The sequence below is a fragment of the Pleurodeles waltl genome, chromosome 3_2, assembly GCF_031143425.1.
Source record: "Pleurodeles waltl isolate 20211129_DDA chromosome 3_2, aPleWal1.hap1.20221129, whole genome shotgun sequence".
In the NCBI taxonomy this organism is placed as follows: Eukaryota; Metazoa; Chordata; class Amphibia; order Caudata; family Salamandridae; genus Pleurodeles; species Pleurodeles waltl.
In genome coordinates, this window is record NC_090441.1 from 187,449,758 (window position 1) to 187,455,757 (window position 6,000).

General features: G+C 45.6%; 1 protein-coding gene across 1 annotated transcript in view; it reads right to left on the bottom strand.

The window, feature by feature from the left end:
* Nucleotides 1-4,163, bottom strand: part of NHEJ1 (non-homologous end joining factor 1) — a 563,453-nt gene extending 559,290 nt beyond the window's left edge. Inside the window, exon 1 of the mRNA XM_069227136.1 lies at nucleotides 4,018-4,163. The gene's annotated coding sequence lies outside the window, so the exon portion shown is untranslated. The remainder of the gene's footprint in view (nucleotides 1-4,017) is intronic.
* Nucleotides 4,164-6,000: the final 1,837 nt, after the last annotated feature.

Here is a 6,000-nt window from a genome sequence, read left to right on the forward strand (position 1 = left end):
ATACTGGCCAACAGTCTACTGCCTGGGATTCATAGACTGGTGCACACGGATCAATCGGGCTTTATCCCCAGTTGTAACACATTCATTAATAATCGGGCAATTGCCCCGGATTTAGGTTTATCTCCAGATCAAGGCAGGGGAATGTGTGCAGTCTCCTTGGATATAGAGAAGGCTTTTGATACCCTGGGGTGGGACTTTCTTGTAGCCACGCTCACGAGGATGGAATTCGGCCCTGTATTTGTGAGCTGGAACATGACACTACGGCACTCCGATGGAGAGAGTGCGCACAGGTATTACTATATCGGATGCTTTTACTGTCCACAGGGGCACCAGGCAGAGCAGGCCGATGTCGCCTCTTTTGTTTGCCCTGGCCATGGAGCCTTAAGCAAATGACCAGAGGCTCCAGATGAGACAATAGGGTGTGCTGGTGCATGGTGAATATCACATGATCTCACTATATGCCGACGATGCGCTGGTGTTCCTGTGTGACGCACTCTCTACACTCCCATGATTGATGGCTCTGATGTATGACTTTGGAGAGCTATCTGCCTTGCGAGTCAACTGGGACAAATCCTGTATATCCCCACTGGCATCAGTGCCGGTTCCGGAAAGGGGGCTTCTCCCTGACTGTTGTTTAAAGTGGTGACATGACACTTTTAAGTACTTAGAGGTTCAAATTTATCACAACACAAATTACTTAAAAGAAGGTAATCTACACAGGGCCTTGAGGGGGATCCGTAGGTCCCTCTCTTTTTGGACTTCCCTCCCGCTGTTGCAGGCAGGATGAGTTGCAATAGAGAAGATGCAAGTGTTTCCTCGGTTTTTATACTAACTCGCAGTCCTTCCATTATACCTACCTAAGTCTTTTTTTTAGGGAAGTGCATAGTCTACTAACAGAACTGATTTGGGGTAGGGGCAGAAGACAGGTGACAAGTATTACAGAAACCACAATCTGAGGGTGGACTGGGTCCACCCAATTATGAATGGCATTACGCGGCAGCTCAGCTCCAATGGCCTATGTGGTAGCTTAGATCCGGTGATTGCCCAGAACTAGCACAGATTCACAAGGCGCTAAATGGAATCCCCTTATATACGTGGTTGGCATCACCTAAGCCCCAACACATGGCAAAGAGCCAGCAGATGAAGGTGGCCCGTCTATGCTGGGCGTGGGCTACCCTACTCTCTCTTGACCCACTTTGGCAGACAACGGGTCTGACTACAGTGACTTGGCGATCGATTGTGACTACCTGGAGGTCAGCGGGCCTTGCTACCCCGGATGCTTTATACAAAGAGGGTGCCCTTGTGTTATTCCAAGAACACTGGGATGAATATAATCTCCCAGCTGGTCACTTTCTGACATATTATGGGATACAGAGACTAGACATGGGGGGCAGGAGGTGGGGGAACCTCCTTGCTCCCTGATACTACACACTCTGCTCACACGGGGGCACCAGACATGCCATCACCAACATTTATTTGGATATGCAGCGCACAGAATTCAAAGAGCTCTCACAAGCACAGGCAAGATGGGATATAGCGTTGGCTGCTCCACTGAATGATGGACAGTGGAACCAAGCCGTGCACCAGATGAGAGGTGTCTTATAATATGTGGTTCCGATATACATAGTTCAATTACCTCCATCAGACAGATCTCTCTCCACACAGGATAATCCGAATATTACTGGGGGAAACGCAGCGTGCCCCCATTGTCACACTATGGGGGCAAGTTTTTAATCATATGGTTTGGGACTGTCAGCCACTCCAGTTTACTTGGACCCAGATTGTGATGATTACAAGTGAAATTACTGATCACATATTAGTACCCAGTGGGTCTGGGACTGTCAGCCACTCCAGCATACTTGGACCCAGATTGTGATGATTACAAGTGAAATTACTGATCACACATTAGTACCCACCACGTAATCATGTGTATTAGGAGTACGTACGTGAACGCCAACACGTGAACACATACACAAATTTATCGATTTAGCTTTTGTCCTATTTAAACGTCAAATATAAATGTACTGGAAGGAATCGGCTACCCCCAATAGGAGAGTTTGGTTGAAACTAATTTTGATGTGGCACACACTGAAGCTGATTACTACATGAAACTGAAACTATAGGGTGTGCAAAACAAAGGAGGGGGCTGTTGGAATATTTTTGTGTTGAAGATGGAGACCAAGAACGACAAACATCCTCTCTGAACCTGGCTCTGGTAAAATGCAGACTTATTAGCTTACTGCTGGGCACATTCCCACAAGGAGCTTTAGGACTGCCCTTGGGTGTTTGACAGACTTGCAATACTCTGGAGGGATCAATATTTCTAGACTACTTAGCTGTACTGTACTGGGATATGTGTGTGTCTTCTGTCATAGTGCCCTCCCTGTTTAGCTAACCGTTCTGTCGCAGACATTTACTTTTGGTTTGTAAATGATTCAATAATCCTACCAAGTGATGCTAAAGTGTTTCTGTGACTCATGTCTTATTCCAGTCTTTCTGAAAAGTCAATGAACATATATTTAAAAAAAGTGAGAGCACCAGACAAACAGTCACGCAAGCACTCTTCACAAGCAGACTCGACTATGTAAGCGCACTGTTTGCCTGAATCTCCAAGAAGCTCCTACACAGACAGAGACCATTCAGAACGCTGCCACAAGACTCCTACTCAAGCTACACTGGTTCCCCATTCAAAATGCAGAACATTCAAACTCCTCATGCAAACCAACAAAGCCATTCACAACAACGGACCAGCATACCTGAACAGCTGCATACACTTTCACCAGCCTACCAGACCCCTCCGCTCAGCCTCACTCGCATACACCCCCAGGCATTCATAAAAAAGGGAGGCTGCTAGTACTCCAACATTGCACCCAAAACATTGAACAACCTCCCAGAACACATCAGAGCCTCTCATCAGTTCTCTAGCTCCACATGAAGCTTTAGACCTCTCGCCTTAAATAACTGGGGGAACTGCACGCCCACACAGCTGCTCAAGAGCCTCGACCCCCTCAAGGGTGATTAGTGCACTCTACAAATCAACATTACATAATTTAACAAATGAAGTGGTTTTAAAACGAAAATTAACGAAAACTCCATGAAATCTTGGAAACAATCACATTTTCCTTTTAGTCATTTAGTGTACATCTCTTCACATTTTGAGTCACCTCCCCCCCCTAAAAAAAAGTCTAAAGAATAAACTCACTGATATAAAGAGGGGATATATTTTTGGCAAAAGATCAAGGTTTTGGGGATGGGAAACTGACGTGCATAGAGAAAACAGCAATGAAAGGTGCAAGACTGTCAGCTGTAGTGAGGAAGGCGGTGCGTTTGTATTTTCGAGACTCTCCCACAGCTTCTACTTGAATAATGTGTGTAAATTATACTGTATTACTTTCTTACAAGAAGCCTTGCTTTCGTTAGCTTGAATGATCACCAAGATATAGTTTACACAGCTTAAAAGCATTGCAATGCAATGTATTATTGTATTTAGAGGTTCCCCAGGTGTTTTTTTGTCCACCAGAGGCTTGAAGATAAAAATACCTGGCCAGCAGGGTAACCTAGCAGTGGCGGGGCGGCCACGGCCTGTTGTTTCTAATGACACGCGCCTCATTGCCTCCCCTCTAAGTTATTACATCCCCCCCTCTCCTCCTACTTCCCAGACTCACTTTTCTGCACTCCCCCAACTTCTTACATGCAACAGACATGCTTCCCCCTTCGCAGCTCTCAGGTCCCCATGTCTAGCCCCCCTTGAGCACCCCTCCAATAACTCATAAATGCAAACATTTTCAAACTGAGAAGTGTGAGAGTTTGAAAAGATAATCCGAGGAATGCATTTCCCCACTGCTTGCGCTGAAGCAGAGGCAGCTTTAGGTGGGAAAACTGAAATAAAGCGGTTGTTGGCTTCAAAAAAGGGGAATGTCCCTTCCTGAATGGGGTCTAGTGGCGAAATGTAAATAATGCCACCCTGCCCCCTCCCCCACCCAGGCAGCGTGAATGTTACAGTGAAAGCGGCCCCACCTGCTCTGGTCCGTCACCACGCAGTCCCCCGCCAACAAGGAGCCGCCCCAAAGGTTCCGCGTGTGCCTGTCCCGCCCAACAAACAAGGGTCAGGCTAGCCGAGAGTTCCGCCTCAAGCTCCGCCCTCCGAGGGAGGGGCCAAAACCGCATGGCCTAGGCTGCTTCTGGTTGGCCGGGCGGGCGTCGCTCTCTTTTCCTGGCGCGCAGAGACCGCCCAAGCTCCGCCTCAGAGGCGGGGCCAAGGCCGGAACGGCCATCTTGAAACGGGCTGATTCGTGAACACTAGACCGCGCCATTCAGAGTTCCTGCAAAGAAGAAAGAAAATAAAACTAACGTTTATGTTCTTGGCGCAAAGTCATTTAAACTTAATTGTTCCTTTGGAAACAGATACATTTGTGGTCAACACAGACGTGTTTTGTCTTGCAGCTGCCAAGTTTTCAGACTGCTTATTTGTGACATTTCTAAGGCTTATGTGTAAGAGTATACAAAAAATACTATGGTGGTGCACCACTTATCCAAATAGTAAAAATACAGCAATGTCCAGTCTTTTGTATGTAATAAAGATGTGATGAATCTTTTCTTTATTTTCTTTCGCTTGTTCTCAAAACCACATGGAATTTGTGGTAATAACAGCCAACGTGTTTCGTCCTTCCACATAGGACTTCTACAGGGCTAATTCGTTTTCTGACCAGTTGCTTGTTTATCTAAGTAGTCATAACCTTGAAATCTGTCATGGCATATCTTGTAGTGGCTTCAAAACCTCATTATTATTGCGGTCGCTGAATTTCACGGGTGTCCGCGTGTATATGGCAGCGCGGTATATGGGAAGTAAAGAGACATGCCAGCCAAGCGCTTGACATGTCAAGTGGCAGGTAACACAAGTAAACCAAACTATTAAGTCTACAAACCACGCAAATTACCCACTTTTGAGCAATGTGAAGCTCTGGGAAATCCCCGTTTAGTCTTTAGAAAGTGAAGCCCCCTACTTCCCAACTTTACCAAACTGTATGATCCTAAGCAAATATTTTATTTCACTGTTCCTCCTTTTTCTTCATGATTACGTATTTGAACGTCTTAAACTACGTGAGTTCATGAAATGCATTGAACAAAAACATTCTTGTGTTTTATTTAATGGAACATAGTTTTGCTCCATCTATAATAAAAAATCTACGCACGTACAGAGTGCAAATGAGAAGTCTCCTTTCAAAGTATTAGACGTTTGTGACTGCTAGATGACAAGTTTGACAGAGGATCATAGGACTGTAGCAGCCATTTGAGGGACAGAGCAGTGGTTCCTCATGTGTGCAAAGGCCAAAGGAGTCTGAAATGTTTATGACTTCCTACAGCCAGCGCCAGGTAGCAATAAAGTGAGGAGGGAGAAACTGTGCCAAAATCCCAGCCACCACCAAATGCATCAAGACATTTTGTCAGTATATCAATAACAACCTCCCCTTTCTGGGAGGCTCTGAGAGGTTTCTCAGCAGCTGCAGACTCTCAGCTGACACCAGCATTCACACCATCGGGCTAAGAAAGCCTTAAGTAGTTCTGAGGGTCAGAGAGGAGCTGTAAATGCATGACAATGCATTTCAATGCAGTGGGGCGGGACCCAGCATTGAAATCTATTAGTGTCACTTATGATGCTTGGCACTTGGTAGGGCTGGTTTTAGTGTGCTTCTGCTGGGAATTAAGTCATGAATGCAGAAAAAAACGATTGTGTTCCAGTCCGTATTTTTATTTGAATTCTGGAGTAATTCATCCTGTTTATTCCAATATAAAAGCAGGACTACAAGTCCTATAATTCATAGAAAAAAAACCTGAACTGGATCAGTGCATCAAATATGAAGATGGGAAAACTTCACAGCTATTTTGTGGTGCCCTGGAGCAATTAGAGAAAGGACCAGTTGTAAGATGCTGGCACAGTTTATGGTCTACACTTATGGTGTGGCACCCTATACTGAGTCCAGGCAACCCTTAGTGATAGTG